Here is a 19,779-nt window from a genome sequence, read left to right as displayed (position 1 = left end):
GAAGCGTCTCTCAGCCCTTTCATGCAGGGGGGCTCATTAAAAGCCGCGGTTCCGCAGCGCCTCCCGCGCACCCCCGCTCCCCGCTGCTCCGCTCTGTGCGCCGACGGGAAATCGCTGCCCGCTCCCCGATGGGCGCAGCCTGCAGCAGATGCGCCGGGTCCTTGCGCCGATTTTCAAAAGCGTTTTTACACCTCCTCTGAGAGCGGGTCTGAGGCGACCCACTCGACTTTAGAGACGGTACACAGAAATATCGTTGTTCTTGGTTAGGGAGTTAAAAATCTTATTTGCGGTATATATTACTGTAATTCGGGACAGAAACAAATGCAGGGTAAAGGAACCAAGCGCGCAGCCCAGCCATGGGAAAATGCGCCCCGTGGGGATAAGCGAGGAGAGGGCATCTGGGGGATGTTGTATACCAAGTGGAAGGGGGTGAACACCCCGGGCTGCGAGGACCAATCCCCCCTTGCAGCCCGGCCGAACAGATACCGCCGGAGCCGAGCGAGGGGAGGCGGGCAGCATTCCCAGCAACCCATTAGGAGAGCAGGAGAGGAGCAGGAAAGTAGTGAGGGTGAAGAGGGAGAGTAGAACACCTCACTTGCGAACCAACTGTTAGCACAAACTTTCCGCCTCCCCAATCCAGCTCTAAATGTGTTTCATGGACGTGGAAGTGCTCCCTTTATCCCTGCTCCCTACGTTTTCCCTGACCCTGAGCCATTCCTTTGGACGAGATTTGTTCTCCAGCACTTTGAAAAAGTCACTTTAAACAAATCCCTTTTAGCACACTGAATCTTAGTGCCGAGCTCGGGGCAGGTGAGCTGGAACATCCTCCCCACACCTCACCCCTCCCCTGCTCTGCTGCCGTTGTTACAGCTCTGGGACCTACAGCGGTGAGAGCACAGAGGAGGGGAAATTCCCTCTAGAGGTCACAAAATCACTAAGGAATAGAGAAAACGTGCCTCTGCCCCTGTCCGGGGGTAGAGGAAAGACTGCGAAGTCGCCATCCTTCAGCTGTTCAGAGGACGACGGATGCTTGAGGCAAAATAGAATGAGTAAAAAGCAACGGGGGGAAAAAATGCAAGATTTTAGAATAGAATATAATAAAATGTAATTCAGTAAAATAGCAATTAAATATTTATTATTTTTTTTTTTTAAGGGGAGGGGAGGGAAAGTCCACCGAGTGTGATGCGGGCAGTGGTAGGGAAAGGAGGGGAGCGATGCTGAGGGCCGCGACGGGACGGACGGGGGTGTGACACACCGAGAGCCTATGCATCATCACAGCCCCGATTTGGGGGGGACGCCAACTTTTAATCAACTTTTCTCCATCTGCCCCTGTGTTTGTACTCCGATTTTTTCTATACCTTTCTTAGCCGGGAGAGAGCAGTGGTGGGGAGGGTAAAAACAGCCCCTCTTCAAAAGTAAAAAATGAGAGCAAATTATTATTTCCCAGCTCCCCCCTCCCCGTCGAGTTAATTCGCGATCCCCAGGGATGATGGAAGGAGCGCTGGCCTTGACCGTCCTTTTCCCAGGCTGTGGCTGCAGATCCATCACATCGTCCCCCCCCTCCTGCAGCCCCCAGCAGGGTTTCCAGTGACAGCCCGGCGCTAATAGGAGCCCATTGTTGGAGCAATTAGCCCCACGATCGCCACCAGCCGCCAGATAAAGGCTCGGGGGTTAATTCTGCAGCGGGGGGGGGGGGGGGGAGGGTGGGAGGAGGGGAGCTGAGGGCAGCATCCCTTCAACTGGAGAGACGGATGCGGGATTGGAGGGGGGGGGGGGAGGGGCAGTGGTTCGAGTCCTGGCACTGAGAGGTCAGAATGGGTTTGGTGGAAGTGTCTGAAAGTCCCAAAATGAGAAAAGAAGAAAAAAAGAAGAAAAACTCAGAGACACTGGACGACCCACCTTAAACTCTCCCCTGCAAGTGACCATCCAAAAGGCATAATCCCCTCCACCCCCCACCTTGGGATCACCCCAAGCCCTGCTGTTACCATAGATATCGGGGCTGCGTTCTGGTCCTGGGGAGCCCCGTGCCCACCATTGGCACCGCCGTGGGTTTCGCTGCCTCTGCTCGGGGCGGGGAGAGGCAAAAAGCCCCCTCCTTCCTCCCCCTCCCCAAGCCCCCAGCCCCCTTTTAGACGACAATTGACTGAAAGCGGATTAAGTTACGTTCGCCGGGCTGGGGTTTTTACAGGGTACCAGAATAGTACAGGTAAAGCTGTACAAACAGCCGGGAGCTACGAATCGGAGGGTTACAGAGAGGACACGGCCCAGGGCAGAACTCCCAAAGATTTTTGCCCGCTGTATAACAACTTGTGCTCTATCGAAGGCAAAAAGGGGACGGGGGAGGGAGCAGCGCTGCTCCCCCCTGTGCGCACCGACCCCTCCCGGGATGCGGAGAGAAAGCTGCGGTCTCCGGTGCGATAATCCCGGATTGGACAAAGAGAGGGAGAGGAGGGAATATTTCTCTTTTTCTCCCTTTTTATTTTATGATGATGATGACTCCTTTGCATGAATCAGGAATTACGATCTCTTCTCCCAGTTCTCCCCAACCTCTTCCCTCTATCTCTCGGGAAAACCGAAGCGCAAGTCAGCATAATTAATAAATAAAGTAGTAATAATTATATTAGCAATAATAGAATGTCAGAGAACAGCATTTCTGCTTCCCTCCTTTCCGCGCACCCCATCCCATGTCAGCCCATCCCTCCGCTCTGAACCCAGCCTCAGGGGGTGGCTGCTCTTTCTCACTTCTATTAAAAATCGCGTCTATCTCTCTGTTTCCGTTCTCTTCTAATAATTCATTTCTCTCCCTTTCGCCAAGATCGGGAGGGAAGGCACAAACACACGCGCATACACAAAGCAGTGCCGGGCAATGCAAATACAGCGAGAGCACAAATCAACGCCTGATGACAGCGGGTGCGATTTTTAATCCCTTCGTGCAACATTCAACCCCCTATACACACATACGGTTTTTTTTTTCAGCGCAAAAAAAAAAAGCTTGGGGGGGGGGGGGGGGGAAGGGGAGAAACCTTGCTCTGCCAAAGAACAGAAATTCGAAGAATTAGAACTGGGGAGGAGAGAGAGAGAGAGTGGGACTTTTCTTTCCCCTCCTCCCCCCTTCGTAACTTTGAAGCTGAGAGGAGGGCGACTGCCCCGGGACACTGCAGGAGCTTTAAAAAAAAAAAAAAAAAAAAATGCTGAGAAAGATCAAAACCGGCTCCGCAAGTCCCAGCGGCGACCTCTTCCCCCCCCCCCCCCAGCCCCCCCCCGACACATTCCCCAAAGTGCGCGGCACTACCGCGGAGCGGGGCCGGGCGGGCGGGGGGTGCGGGGTGTCAGTGTCCCCCCCGGGTTGGATGGGACCCAACGCCGCTCCCTTCCCTCCTTCCTCCTCTGTTCCTTTTTCCGTAACGCAGCCCCGGTTTCACGCTCGGTAAGTCTCTTTTCTCCCTTTTATTTCTCCCCCTTTCTGTCCTTTCTCGGAGGGTGACGGTGAAAAGATATTCTCCTTCTTTTTCTTTTTTTCCTCTACTCCTTTTCCTCTTTCCTCTCCGAGCTCCGCGGAGAGGATCCGCGCTGCGCAGACCCGGCCGCGGCCGCGGGCAGCGCTCCCACCCGCACCTCTTTTCGGCTTCTGGCCGAGAAAAACTCGAGATGGAAAAAAGACGAGGGAAAAAAAATAATAGAGATAATTAAAAATTCCACCCCCCCCCAAAAAAAAAAATATATATATATATATCCTGTGAGTTTAAGGAAATGTGTATTAACAACCGAAAAAAAAATTAAAAAAATAATAATAAAAAAGGAGTCAATTTAGTATTTTGTTTCTCTAGAGTGGAGGTTTTAAACAAGTCATATCCCTACAGTTACCATCGGCCGATGTCAGTAACGAGCGCTGAAGGAGGTCGGGGTGGGTGCACCACCGCACCGCCCGGTTCAGGCGCTGGGAAGGGATTTTCTCGGCTCTGCTTTATCGCCCAGGACCGTTCTGAGCGATAGGGTTGGGTGGATGGAAGCAAAGGCAATGCATCCTTCGGGCTGCTGTGGCAGCTTTAAGCACGAAGCGCACGATTTTCTTCGCGCTTCCTAGAAACGGTGAAGCTGTTGGGTTTAATGATTTTTTTTTTTCTTGAAAATAATAATAATTTAAAAAAAAAAAAAGTGGAGGGCTTAGGATAAAGCAAAGCTCGCAAGCCGCCCGACGTGAGAAGTGACAGTGCAATTCCCAACTGCTCTTTCCCCGAAGCTCATCTCTGTGAATGAGGGCTTCGCGTTTACTGCCCCAAGCTCCCAAATTCAGATGTTGGGAGGGCAAAATCTGCTTCGATTTTCAAATTTGCCACTTTATTATTATTATTACTTTTCCCTGAAAAGGCGCTTTGGTCCCTAATCCCCTGAGATGCCGTGTCCCAAAGGTGTCCCCTCACCCTGTCCCCCCATCCACCCTCAGCTTTTTTTCCCTTTGAAATGAACCCCCTTCTTCCCCCCCATCCCCACCCCCACCACCTCATTTGCTCCGTTAAAAATAAACCTAAAGATAAAATAACATCCCTGAGGAGAAGGAAGCGTTTCTCCCCAGCCCTGAGCAAAGCCCCACAGGGTGCGCTGCCCTCTCCTCACCCCAACCCTTGCATTCCTCTCCCGCGGTCCCCGGGACCCTCAGTGCCCCCCGTCCGTTCCCCAGTGTTCGGGGAGCTCCACACCTGCGGCCCAAAAATAATGGGGCGAACTAGTAGGATCAGCCGTTGTTAATTACCCGCTTGCATTAAAATCCGTCTCCCAGAGCCCGTTGCACGTGAAGGTGACAGGAACCGAGATACGCACACACACACACACGTATATTTTTCCTCCCTTTCTCTTTTGAAGGCACTCAATGACACATAACGCTTTTTTTCTGGGCCAAGACAAGTATTTATCCGGGGCCAAAAACTGAGGGGGATGAGCGGCGTTGAGGGGTGAGAGAGCAGAGCAGTGATTTGGGCGTAAGAAGAGTGAAAGGAGGGCTTTGAACCGAGAGGAGGGGGAGCTCGCCCTAATTACATCCTATTAGGCGCGTTTGTTTCTTAGGCATTCTGTCATACAGTTTTTTTGTTTTTTTTTTTTTTTTTTTCCCCCCACATACTTGTATGTAGCATTAAATATATCGTGTATGCACTGTATGAACGCACAGTATATAAGATGCATTCTGTGCGTGGATCGACAGAGGCACATCGGTGGAAAAATGCGTGTGGGAACAGAGCAGGAATGCTCTGGCCGCGCACTCATCGCTACACGGAAATATCGGATAGGCATACGCGTGTCTGCATATATACCAATACATATGCACATAAATACGAATCCAGGCCCTGTACGCGTCTCTTCCCGTCCCGAGATGGATATTTCGCAGCCGGAGCCGTGTCCCATTCAACCCGCACGCTCTCATCCTCGCTCCTTCGCCCCTAAACCCATCAGCAAAGGAGAAAAGCAGCTCCTTTCCACCCTCTCCCCACATTCCGGTGGTACGTTTCTCCAAGGTCACCTCGAGAAGCAGACTCCCCCGACCCAAAATAAGCAATAAGTGTTTGGGGGAGGAAGGGGGGGCTGAGTTTCAGCCCTCTGCTGCCCTTTGAGCCGAATGCCCTCCACGTGGAGAGGGAGTAAAAGGAGGAGGTGAGGAGCCGAGGGGCTGGTGGGAGTGGAGGGGGGGGGAGAAGGAATGAAAGAAGAAAGTGATGGAGGGGGACAAAAGGAGAGCTCACTGACCTGGGGAGATGCTTTTTGTGGTGTCCCGCTCCGCTGGAGCTCTCAGCGCAGGAGTGCGGGCGGAGCGGGGTGGCTGCTGGCATGTCGCGAGCTGCCACCCAGGGGGAAAACCTGGGGGAGCCGCATCCTCCGAACGCCCACCGCCACCCTGCCCTCCTCCTCCTCCTCCTCCTCCTCCTCCTCCTCCTCCTCTCCTCCTCCTCCTCCGGGCTGGGCTGAAGATCAGAGCTCTTCCGGGTTGGAAAAGGGCAGAGAAAAAGAGAGAGAGAAAGATGATGGGCTATTTCTCTACACACCCATCCCAATAATCGCATGGGGCGGGGACGAGCCAGATCCCGGGGCTCGCAGCGTTGTGAGCGTGATGTAACCCGTCCCGGCAGCGACTGTCACTGGCAGGAGAGTGAGAGAAAAAAAAAATAACCGAGCGTGTGATCGCGCACATAGCAGCGGGACTCGCTCCGGTTGCATCAAAAGCTTTCGAGGAAAAGCGGTGACATTATAGCTGCGAGGGGTTGTGCCAGCTCAGTGCTCCCCCCCTCCTCCCCCCTCCTCAGGAAGGATTTGTATGGACCTTTTCTTTTCAATATTATTAATATTATCATTGCTGTTATTATTGTTATTATTATACATGTGTGAAAGGCTCTAAATCCCTGCAGGAAAAAAAAATGCGAATAATAAAATAATTTTAAAAAAGAAGTCCCCCCCCCGTGACGGGGGATGTACGCAGGGATGTCGGTCAGTCCCCTCTCTGTCCTCCCACGGGCTGAACTCCCTCCAGAAAGCAGCGTGGAGCTGCCCAAGGGTCGGGCCTCACAGCCGCGTATTTCCACGCCGGGACACAATTTCCCCTCCCCACGAGAACGCATAGCTGGAGGATTCCGAAGGCCGCATCCCTGCGTGGGGAAAAAATGGGGAAAGCAACACCCCCGTGTCGCTGCTGTAGGGCCGTCAGCACTGGGGGATGCCTCAAATTCTGCACCGATAAAGAAGAGGGGAAGGGAATAAGAAGGGAACACACAACTGATTTTCCATATCGATACCCACTCGTGTCAGTCTCACCGAATGCTGCAGCCCCGACGTGTCCCCTTTTCTGTGTCCCTTCTTCCCTGCACCTCTCGGCTGATAAATCTCTTCTCCCCTCCCCCCCCCCCCCCCTTTGCTCTAAAATAACGACACGCGTTTGGGTGATGTTGGGTTTTATTATTAAAGATGGGTTCTTGCTTCCGTGTCCCCCCCCTCGGGGCACCCACCCACTCGTGAAGGGCCGCGTGGGGGCACAGCCATCAGTTCCGGGCCGTATTCAGGCTGAGATATGTAAAAAAGGGTGAAAAAAGGAGTGAAAAATTGATTGCACAGATATATATATATATGTGGATGGATATATATATAGGCTCTAAGTCTTGGATTTTTTTTCTGCTGACGCCAGGAGTTCGCTATCTCCGCTTCTAGAGTGACTCTATAAGGTGAAAGGTAACGCGATCGCCTCCCAATTCTATCTTTAGAAAACACATTCAATTAAGGTAATAACTTCAGGCTCATTAGAGCTGCGGATGGAGCCTTCCCGCAGCGGAACAGCGATGGAAACAGCTCGGACAGTCATCAGCCCACGTCCCTTCTCCCAGAAATGTGGCTTTGCTATGGAAAAGGGTAAAAAAATGGGTTTTATTTATTTATTTATTTATTTATTTATTTATTTATTTATTAGAGCCACAATGGTTTTGCGTTGAAACGAGTGGAGAAGATGGGGTGAAATTCGTACAGAAAACCTATGTATATATGTGTGTATAGCCAGAAACACTCGGAGCGTTCGTTCCCCATCAGTGGGAAGGGAGAATTGCAGGGAGATCTGTTTGCCCCCCGTGTAGAGCTGCGGGAGGGAGGTGATGTTGCCGGGTCCTTCCGAAACTGCCCAGAAAAAAAGAATAAAAAAATAAAATAAAATAAAATAAAATAAAATAAAATAAAATAAAATAAAATAAAATAAAAGGACGGGAGGGCGTTGGGTCTCGGCTGTCTGAGGGCATCGTGGAACGAAAACAAACAAACAAACAAACGAGGATCCTTTTAGAAAAAGAAACACACACACACATATGGGAAGCCCAAAGAGATGGAGTCTCGCTGCTATTGTCTCCAGAGTTCCCCTGGGTTGGTGGGGGAGCGGGGTGGGAATTTGGGCACGGGCGCAGCCACGTATACACACCTACTTATACACACCCACGTATACACACACGTATACGCCAGCAGACCCTTCAACCCCGCGCCTCCGTGTTCCTTTCCAGCTCTTCTCTCCGGCGATCCAGAGGTTAAACATAACTAATGAGGCTCTAAATGGCAGCCGGGGTTTATCATAAATATCGCAGCCTTTCCTCGATGCCTGCAGTTTAGCTCCGAATAGATACCGAAGCAATATATGGACAGCGAGCGGTCATTTAATAAACACGTATACACGGAGGGAGATGTATGGCCATGTATTCCTCGTGTTTTCCAACCAAATGGAGGCTCTGATTCTTCGGGGTTGAGAGCACCTCTACGTATATGCACCCAAATAAATACCTCCACACACGCACGCACACACACACACATCGATTTCGGCTCCGCCCGCACAGGGATTTGCAGTCCGAACGTCCATAAATCCAATCCACACGTTATTGTTACCGATAAGGGCAGCGGAAAGGAGCTCGGGGTGTTTTATTCGCTATAATTAAACTGCTCCGGAGGGAGAGCCCACCTTTCCGAGCCCCCACCCCGACGAAAAGTTACCGATGTCCGATCATCCCTCCCTCAACACGGGGCTGTTTTGTCACATCAAAGCCACCATCTTCGTTCCCGAGGAGGGGGAGAACGCCCCGAATGAGCCCCTTTGGCATCGATCCTGCGCTTTGTGTGCGCGGAATGTATTCGCTTAACGGCGGTCCTCCCCCCCCCCCCTTTCCCCGAACGCAGCCTCCGACGTTGGTAGCATCGCCCTCATCCCTTCGTGTGGGTTCGGGGAGGGGTCGGAATTACAAACAATTTCCCCCCTCCGCTTTCACCTCCCGCTTACCCGAACCAGAGATCGGGGAACAAAGTCAAACCCGGCCAACAAATTTCTCTCAAGGTGCAAAACACACTTACAAAAATACATAAAGCACGTGGAAGCGGGGGCTTTTAATTAAATCTTACTGCGGCTCCAACAACATCGGAGTGATATTTCATTCGGAGCCGCCTCTCGCCTGTGTTTTATGGCGTTTTCTTGCCTCTGACTTTATTTAAAATATTAGACGAGGTGCAGAATTATAAATGACTCTTTCCTTATCTGTGCTGCTCACATATCCAGGATCAGAGGAGCTGATTAAGAAAGAAGTCAGAGGCAACGTTGGATTCATAATGATTCGGAATAATGAATCCTTATCTCTGCTTTCCAGATTATCACCCTTTCAGCTCCCAATGTTTTGTTACATGGGATAATTTATTGCATCTAATACATCACAATGAATCTGATGGCGGAAAGCGATGGGCAACGTTGGGGAAAAAATATATAAAATAAATAAAATAAAATAAAATAAAATAGAATAAAATAAAATAAAATAAAATAAAATAATAAGGGGGGAGGGTCCTCATATTAGGCTGGTTTTAGGCTGGTTGTATCCTGGGGGGAGGGGAGATGTTTTTATTTTTTATTTTTTAATGCGGAAAATATAAGGTAGATCTGATAATAGCAGCAACAATAATTTAAAAAAAAAAAAAAAAACTTGGGGGCTTTAATTAGCGTGTCTGAAATTCGGAATATCGACCCGAGCTGCTGCGAGATCCCAATAATTTATTTCTTTTTATTTCGGGGGGGGGGGGGGGGGGAGGAAATGCATCCTAAGCGCTGAAGAGAGAGCGGAGCTGGGCCAAGATAAGGCACAATTTGCGTCCTTCTCTCTTTGTATGTGTGTATATATATATGTATGTATGTATATATAAAGGAGGGCTGCCAATAATGCTCAATTTTCTCCCCGCCTCACCACCAAATAAATACTCGCATCGCAGGAAATCGATAAGGTTTCTGCTGGCAGCCTCTCCCCACTCTATTTCTGCTTCCTTTTATTATTATTACTATTATTATTATTATTATTATTATTATTATTATTATTATTATTATTAATTTCCCCCCTCCCTTTTTAAAGCATTTCTCCTTAAACCGGAGAAGAAACTCCTCGGGTCGCTTTGTATGCAAATGAACGCTGCTCCGCGTTTACGGCCGCGGAGACAGAATGGGGCGTCCGCCTGAATGGCCGGATGGCTGCCGGGGGTGGGCAGGGAGAGATGTGTTGATATTTGGATGCATTCGTTTGACTGCTGGAAAGGAACGAGACCTCCAAGTCTCCTTCCCCACCTGCCAGTTTTTCTGTCGCCGTTCACCCCCTTTTTGGGGGGCGGGGGGATTCCCACCACATCCCAACAGTTCCTCTCGGCTGAACGCCGCCGCGTTGGTCCCGTGCCAAAAACCAAAAACAAACAAACAAACAAACAAAACCAACAAAACAAACAAACAAACAAAAAAACAACACCAAAAAGGCTCCAACCCCCTCTCCCCCCCACCCCCAAGAACCCCTCGGAGGGGCCGGGGCTGCCCGCGCTTCCTCAGAGCATCCCTTCCTTTTCATTCTTTGTGGCGAGAAGATGGTGCCCAGAACCCCATTCCCTTTTTCGCTTTTCATTTCTTTTTAAAATAATAATAATTATTATCATTATTTCCTTTTTTTTTTTTTTTCCCCTTTTTCTTTCTTCCTTCCTTTCTTTCTTTTTTCTTTCTCCCTTACGCCATTCACTTCCGATGCCGACATTCCCGAGCACAGGTGCTGCCCGCCCTGCCCTGCCCTAACTTCTCCCCATCCCCTTCTTGGCTCTACGCAGGGTCCGTGTTTAATCATTAACCGGGTCCAACTCGGTCCCTTTACTTATTTATTTATCTTTTTCTTAATTTCCAGGCAGGGTGGGGACCCTTTCCGAAATAAGGTTGAAAAATAATTTGTTTTCCCCTTTTCCTATAGAGCATGCTGCCATCGGGGGGAGTGGGGAGGATCGGGAGGGGGCAGCTGCTCCTTTCCCCGCTCTAGGTTCCTCCTTTCCTCTGCTGTGTGTCTCAAACCCCAGCCGAACGGCAATCTCGGTTTCCCCACTGTTCCTCCACCTTCCTGCAATATTTGTCGAGGAATTTCAAGTATCAATTATAACCGCAATTTTTGATCCCCCCTCCCCTCCCCCCAGCCCCCCCGTCCCTCCCAGTTTGAAGCACAGATGGTTTGATAGGAACGTACACATATATAACACCGCTTCGCCCTTAGATGAATTTATTGGACCGCATCCCATCCTCAGCTGAACATTCAATATTCCGGCATTATCTCTGCACTTAAACTCGCTTTCTCCATTTCTGCGCCAAGATAAATTTGCATAATATTTGCAGTTGTAATTAGCTGATGAACATCTCTCAGCCTTCCCCTTTGTTTTCCGTGCGTTTGGTCTTCAATTGATGCCACTTTTGATCTTTAATATTACAGTATCCCGATAGAGCATTTTATATCTTATCTGCGGCGCATGAAAGTCGCAGAGAAAGAGAGCGAGAAAACGGGGGAGAAAGGGAAGGGAGGAAAAGGCACTGAGCGAAGCTGAACTAATCGGAGTTTCCAAAGGTTGCTTCAGATGCTGGATCCGCAGTTACGGGGCAAACGCGATAAATGCTAAATTAGAGCTATTTAAAATAATATAGGGCTTGGTCAGGTGAGGTACAGCCAGCATCACTGCATCCCATATGGGTAGAAGGGGGCGGGGGGGAATTAGGGATGGGGATAGGGGGAATTGGAGATGGGGAATAGAGGAGCCAGGGATGGGGAGAGTGGGGAGACAGGAGTGGGGGGCAGGGGGCACGGGGAGCAGTGTCCATCGTGTCTCTCCCTGCCCACGGGTGCATGGGGACCCCGGTGCCACCAGATTGAGCTACCCTTAGGCTTTTTGGTGCTTTATCTGATTCTTTCTTCTTTTATTCTTTCTTTTTTCTTTCTCTTTCTTTTCTTTCTTTCTTCTTCTTTCTTTCTTTCTTTCTTTCTTTCTTTCTTTCTTTCTTTCTTCTTTCTTTCTTTCTTTCTTTCTTTCTTTCTTTCTTTCTTTCTTTCTTTCTTTCTTTCTTTCCTTTCTCCTTCTTTTTTTGAGGGAGGTTCGGGGGAGTGAGGTGGAGGAAGATGCTTTCTTCACCCGGCAATTGCAGCCCCAACCTCCCCCCCCCTCCCAACCCCCCGGTGCATCTCGAGTGAGCAGCCCCCCGCCCAGGGTCACCTCCGCTGGCAGAGCCGGGAGTAAAGGATGTTATCACGTCGGGAGGGTTATTAAACCGCTAATGAATGAGTGTCTGTGAGACTCTGGACGGGTTGGAGAGACTGCGGGAGGGGGGCGGGTGGGGAGAGGAGGCAGAAAGGCTCGATCTTCATGCCAATCTCTGGAACAAATAGCTAACATTTAACGTTTACACCCTGCTTGGCGACGAACTGGCGCTCCACGGACCCCTGATCCAGGCTAAAATGTCCAGAAAGCCTTTGGAGAGAACAAGTTCCTGGCTATCAGGTTCTTCTGATCTCTCTCCTCTTTTCATAGGGCTTTGGTTTCAGACTGGACTTGTCCAATGTCTGCTTTACCGCTGCGCACTCCTAAATGAGTGTCAAGGAGGCGAATATCAAATAGCAGCGAGGTCAAGGCGATTTGGTTAACCGTTGGCTGGGCTGATGGCTTTAAACTTGTGTGGGAGGCTGGGGATGTGCGGGGGAGGGAAGGAATGGAAGTGGAGGGGGGAATAAATCCGGGAGAAGTGAAAACGAGGAAGGGGACAGGGTGTGGGGAGAGGTGTGGAGCTTGGAGAGCCTCCAAAAAAAGCCTGGAATGGGGTGATGGAGGAGCATTGCATTTGTTGCTGATCCTGGGGTGCACCTCATCCATTGGTGCTGGACCGTTCTGGCACTCATATTTTTTGGCTCCATCCCAAATGCTGGATCCCAGATGGAAGGGTGCAGCTATGTGTGTTGGAAACGTTGGGGTAAGGTGCAGGGTTGTGGCTGGAGGGAGTAAGCAGGGTGAAAAATGCAAAGATGGGCACAAGGAGGTTGTGTGTGCTCGTGGAAAATATGTGTTAGGGCAGGGCTGGAGGAGAGGGTAAATGGGTGTGGGTTTATGGTCCTGGGAGTGAGGTAGGGCTGGAGGGAGAGCGGTTAGGGAAATGGCATCAAGTGCATGGTGGTATTCAGTGGGGCAAGGCAGGATGGGGACAGCCTATGTGTGTAGGGAACGGCTGGAAAATAGTGGATTCCCTTTATAACCAAAGCAGGAGCAGTGCTCCCTATAGCCAAAACTGTAGTACCAGCTGCAAGGTGAGCCATGCACCGGGTGTGCAAAGATGGGATCGTGACCAAGGACATGGAACGAAGATGGGGTGCTTGGGGGTGAGCAACCCACACTTCACGATGGGCTCAGTAATGATTTTGGAGGGCTCTTGCCCTTCCCTGGGTAGATCAGCAGGCAGCACAGGAGCCAAAGAGGAAATTTTGCTTTCACCGCTCATAATGGCCCGCTTAGAAATAAATAAATAAATAAATAAAATAAAAAGAGAGAGGATTTCCTGGAAGAGAAACTTTTCTATTACAGAGGTGGCCAATGAACAGAACAAATAGCGAGGCCTTTTTGCCTCACACGGCGACAAACCTGCAGCAGCAACCCTCCCACTCCCCCCCCTCCTTCCCTTTGCAGCAATCCCATTTTGCTCCTGACATTAGCAAAGAGCTCGCTCCTGTCCCAGGTAATGTAAAGCCCGTCAGCTGAATCAAGGCAAACAGTCTCCATAGGAAATGTGTGCACAGCCACAGGCAGCTGAGCAGTGCCAGGGGCTGTACCTGCCAGGGAATCTGTGGTATCAACAGCCCCGAGGTGGTCTGTCCTGGGTTGGCTACTCATGTCCTTGACCTCCACGTTGGTGAGACCATGGGGTAAGATATTCAGGTGATGCCACCAAGGTCGAAAGCCAAATCGCCCACCTTTTGCATTTAGAGGCTGTTACTGATGAACTGCTTCCTCCTTTTATTATTATTATTATTTTTAATTCAAACACTCTTTTTGCTCAGCACTGTATGCTGGGATGCATCCCTGTAGAGTGATGCCTCCTGCACGTGTGTTTGGCCACAACCTTACAAGCTCATGGGAAGGAAGCACGCAGTGCACGAGTCTGAGCACACCAATGCTTGCAGATATCTCACTGCACATGCCATACAGCAACATATATATTCCATATGAGGATCATTGCTCTATGTCTCTCCATCATGCCTGCATGCATCCACACACATACACCCACTAAGGTTGCGTTTCCGGAGACATTCTCAAATAGAGCAGTGTAATTTCTCCGCTGATTTTGATTGACATGCTGTCCCTGGGATCATGTGTTAATCCCTTCTTCACTCAAGCCTTTTCATAACTCATTTCTCTCTGCTAGATGGAGACTCTGATGGTTACCGAGGCAACGATGATAGCACTAAGCCATTTCCCTCTCTGCACGGAGACCATTATTCCGCATGCATAGGCCATTTGCAACAAAGGTCGCCACAAAGTCATCCACAACACAGCACACGTTTATTAAACTTTATTCTTTTTTTTTTTTTTTTTTTTCTCCCTCCCCCTAACAGAGGAACTGGCCAGCATGTGTGCTACTGCTCTCTCTCTCCGTCTGTCTCTTTCTTTCTTTCTGCCTTTCTTTTTTTTTTTTTTTTTTGGGGGGGGGGGGATGGTCTTTGTAATATAGGTAATAATAATTGTAGCTGATATAATTGTACCCAAACTATATATCATACAAATCAAGAGCTTAGAGTTTCTGGTCCAGAGAGATCATGCTTAGATGGTGAGGTTTTGCACCAATGATTCCTACTTGCCTTTTGTTCTCCTATCAAAGAGTAACTTTAATAGCAGCTGGAGGAAAAAAACAGCCAACAGCAACAATATGAGAGCACTGCGAGGTGAATTCCTGGTGTAAACCCACACAGAGATTTGCCATGCAAAACCTTCCGAACACAAATAACTGAATAACAGGCAATGGGCTGCTTCGCTATACAAGTCCAATTTCTTGGACATAAATTGCTTGGTGCCTTACCTGGGCTTTGGGTTTACATTGCATGAGGTCCTTCTTGTGGTGTTATGGCTTAAGGGTGGTAAAGTCACTCCTGCCACTGATGGAAAGGGCCCAGCTAACCTCGGGTGCGTCCTCAGCACCACTGAGTCCTTCCCCAGCTGGGGCCATGCTGCTGGATTTGGTTTCAGCCCAATCCCTTCCCTCCAGAGACTGAATGCGATGCTTCACTTTGGGCTGGCTTTTAGCAAGCAGCCCATTCCCACTGAGACCAGCATGGGGAAAGGCACTGATGTCATGAGCAGCACTGCACACCTGTCAGCAGAGTCACTCTAACCCTCAGTCAGGCTGAGATAGTTTTAGGTACCCGTAGCATTTCACCATTTTTGTTTATGCTTTTCCACCTTTTTTTAGGGGGGGCAGGGGTGGAACAGAGGAGTAACAGTGACAGCACCTGAGGGGATGGCATGGAACTGTATCAAGGCAGGGTCAGGGTGTGTAAAGAAAAGGTTCTGCAACCAGAGTGTGGTGGGCATGGAATCGGCTTCCCAGGGCACTGGGCATGGTCCCGAGCTGCCCGAGGTGTTCAAGGAGTGTTCAGACCACGCTCTCAGACACAGAGTTTGAATATGGACTTGATGCTATTATGCTATTGATGCTTTCCAACTTGAGATATTCTATGATTCAGTGATTCTCTGGTCTTGAGTTAGCAAATAAAAGGAGAAAGAGGTAAAGCACCTTTAATTTTCATGAACAAGTATGGAGAGGCACTGGCACATATTGCCCAGAGAGGTGGTGGATGCCCTGGTCTTTGCAGACACTCAAGGTCAGGCTGGATATGGCTCTGAGCACCCTGATCTAGCTGTTGGTGTTCCTGTTCACCACAGGGGAGTTGAACCAGATGGCCTTTAAAGGTCTCTTCCAACTCAAATGATTCTGTTTCTATGATTCTATGAATTTACCATCAAACCCAACCTCTAAAAACATCCAATTTCAGTTCCTTCTGGCCACCAGCTCCACACCTCTCAGTGCCTTGGGCTGAAGGCATCGCCTCTTTCTGTCTCTGTTTCAAGGCAGCTAACCATCTCTGGATGCCCACATTTCCAACCCCCCCTGCCAGGGAGTTTTTGCAGCCACAGCACAGGGAAGGGTGAGGGCTGGGCGCCTGCTCGGACACTGCTGCAGCATCAGGGCTGCTGCGGATGTGAAAGAGGAGGAGAAGATGGCCCACGGTGATAAGCTCCCAGGAAATTTCTAAGGTGTCTCCTCCTCTTCTCTGTCCAGACAGCTTCAGCACTGGCTCAGGATCTTATCTCTCTGTATTGCAGCACCTCTCTGGCCTCCCTCCTACAGTGTCCTGTGCAAAACATACTCCTAATTACACTGACCTGGCCCAAAGCTCTGATTCCATCTTTCTTGTCCTTCTGTCACTGGTTTCACTGGTTTTATCACCTATTTCATTTTAATTTTTTTTTTTTCCACCTTGTCAGAGCCAGGCAGAAGCCATCTCAGCCCCAGATCCTCCCCTGTTTCTCCTTTTCATAGAACAGAATTGTAAAATCATTAAGATTGGAAAAGACCTCTGATATCACCTAGTGTAACCACTGATCCACCACCATCATGCCCACTAGACCGTATTTTATTTTCAGTTTGCTTTAGAAACTAAAGCAACAGACTTTAGGCACTCAGTTCTTTTTCTAGGATACTGGGGGGCCCTGAAATGCTGGGGAAGGCCATGCGTCCACATGAGGTCAATTTCTGCAATTGCATAAAGCCCTGAGCTTGGAGATCCACCTAAAGGAAAACATCTCCCAGCATCAAACCATCACTTTGAGACAATTGCAGTTTCCAAACCAGACCACGTGCTTGTTTACAAAGCTCCCATTTTGCAAGATATTCAAATAATTGGAGACAAAATGGAGATGGGGTTAAACCTCCCAATCTGGCACTTATCTGGAGAATCGCTTTCTCACTCTGGTTCAACCACTGTGGAGGAGGGTGAAGCGTCACTGGTCCAGTTAACATAGATTGGCATGGTTTATGGCATGGGGTAAAGCAATTACTCTGCTAAAATGGTTATTAAACAGTTTCTTTGTCTTTGTTTGTTTGTTTGTTTTTCTTCTTTTTTTTTTTGGAGAAAGCAAAGCCCTGGACTCTCAGTGGTTGGTACTCATGACTTGATGTGTCCACTTCTGCAGTCACCCATGGTCTTTATCCATCCATGGGACACTGTAGTGATGGGGGAACCCAAGAGAGATTGATTGATACTGGAGCCAAGGTTGTGCTGTTCTGGAGATGCATCATCCCATGGCACTTCTTACTCAAAAAGAAGTTTCCTCAAAAAACATCTAAGCTTTTTAAATCAAAACTCTTTTATTTTTTCCCCATCCTTTGCACCACCCAGCTTCCTGCTGCTGCTCTGGCATAGCTCTTTTCATGGGAATTCTCCATCTTGCCTGACTTGATACTAAAAATACTGATAGAAAAAAGAAACTTCATTTGATTTCTGCTGATATCAAGATCTTTCAGCTCACAGAGGGGTGCCTGAAACTAGGAAACACACAGTGTTTGCTTGCTGGGATGGTGCTGGGACTTTTGAGCAAAGCTTGGCAGGTATTTCCGAGCCCCCTGCACTAATTGATGGGCTCTCTATATATCATGCCAGATAAAGGGCTCTTGTGCAGTAAATGCTGATGTTTAGAACATCCTGATAGTGTTTTGTTAACAAGAAGATAACGAGAGAGCAAGATACGTTTGTTTAGCTGCCTATAGATAAACCCAATGGGGTCTTTGTTAAGTTTTCATGACTGATGGCAGGTACTAAATACGATAAATAATACCCCAGATCCTAATTGGAGCTACTGTAGTGCAAATTATAACCCGTGGCACTAACCTGTGAGGGGGGACAGAGGGGTCGAGGGCTGCAGGAATGAGGAGCTGGGGTTATTTTGGGTGGCACCTCCTGTTCCTGAAGAAATAGTGGTCTGCTATGGCAGGCTGCAAAGTGATATCCACCAGAAAAATAAGGGAGGAAAAGGACATTGGCAATAAGATGCTTGTGAAAGAAGAGAGTCATAGAAGCTGTAAAAACACTGGGGAGAGGATGGCAATGCACACAGAATCATAGAATCACATAGGTTGGAACAGATCACTGGATTATCTAGTTCAACCGTCAATCCATCCCCACCATGCCCATTAAACACATCCCTCAGTGTCACATCTACACATTTCTTGAACACCTGCATGGATGGTGACTCTGCTCTCCCTGGGTAGCCAATGCATAGCATCTAAAATTGGTGGTGACCTCTTCTCCAGGGCTCTTTACCAGCTCAGCCATTACAAGATGCCCCAGGCCAATGTAAAGGGTCTTCACCCTTGCAGGAGTGAGCAAAGCCATGCAAACATATCCAGTGGATGCTGAACATCACCCTTCTTCTCCCTTCACCCCAGCAGAAGCTGAGTCAAGACAGCACACGCCTCCCTCCCCTGGTTCTCCTTCACGAGAGTGCTTATTAGCATTTCTCCCAAAACACGCCACTAATTGCAAGGTGGGTCACTGTCAGCCCTCTTACATCAGCAAGACTTGTTATTGAGAGGCAACGTGGTCCCTGATTCATGGTGATGGGGAGGAGGAGGGGGGCACAGCCTGCCACGCTTCCACGGACGGCCCCAGGGGTGTCCTCACCAAAACACCAGCCAATGGCAAATCCAAGGTTGATCTGAAGCTGATAACAAATCACCAGCAGGGGGAGAGATTCTCAGCACGACCAAAGCTGAGGAATCCAGCAGGTTTTGGAATCGAGGCCATGAAACAACAAAACTCTCAGCTGCTGAAAGGGATTATAATTAACGGCTCTATCTCCAGTACAATCTTCCCCCAGAAGTTGGTAATTTGCTCGGATTTTTGTTGTTGTTGTTGTTGTTGTTGTTTCATTCTTTTTGTCTCCTTTGAGAGAGGATGGAGGAGATTACAGGAACTGAACTGAGATGATGCTAAACTCTGGCTTAGTGTCTTCTTGGTGCGTTCCACCCAGAGAGGGGACAAGGAGGGCTCCAGCCCTGGCTAAAACCTCCTTGGATGTTGGATGTCTCAGCTGTTTTGCCAATGGAGATGAAATCATCTCACCTTCGCACCACATCATTCTTCCTGATGGTCGCGTGTTGGCTGGATGCATGCATGGACATGGAGTTCCTGATGGAAAGGGCAGCAGTACTGTTGCAAGGCTCTGGCTGAGTAACCCAGCTCTCAGGAGATGATTGGGCTGGAAGCAAGCAGAGAAAAGAAAGGGGACAAAGAACTTTTTAAAATCTTTTCCCATTCTTTAGGGTTTTTTTTGATCATCAGTAGCAACAGAGTGAGTGCATATGTTCCTATCTTTTGACCAGCTCAGGGAACTTTGTAAGATTTGGCAAAAAGTAAACCTACTCCTGGCATTCATACCCTCAGCCTGGAATATCAAAACCAGCTTCTTTCCAGCTGCGGGTTCACCCCAAGCGGAAATACTAAGAGGAGGGAGAGCTTACATCCAAGTCTGGACTGTATGCAATTAAACATGCAGAGCTTGAAGCCTTATAGACAAAGTAGAAATTTTGCCCTATACCTGGTTGGGAAGATTTGTTTGGATACGGAGATTCCATTGCGTGAGCCTCTGTGGCCCGGCATCAGAGCCAGCCAAGAGAGATGGAGAGATGCAAATGAAAAGCTAGTGGGTCTTCCTGAGAAATCTTTGAACACACGTCCAAAAAATGAATGTGTTTTCTTCTAATTAGGAGCGTTCGTTATATCTCGTGGCAATCTACAAAACAAGCCACATGCCGGTTATTGTTGGTACAAGCACAACAATTCTGACTGTGGGAAAAAAAATATTTCCAGGCATGTAGGACACAAAACGTACTAAAGGCATTTTAATGGCACTTTAATTAAT

This window comes from Meleagris gallopavo, chromosome 1 (genome assembly GCF_905368555.1).
Source record: "Meleagris gallopavo chromosome 1, MGAL_WU_HG_1.1, whole genome shotgun sequence".
In the NCBI taxonomy this organism is placed as follows: domain Eukaryota; kingdom Metazoa; phylum Chordata; class Aves; order Galliformes; family Phasianidae; genus Meleagris; species Meleagris gallopavo.
The sequence above is the reverse complement of the archived record's forward strand: the minus strand, read 5'-3'. Positions refer to the sequence as shown.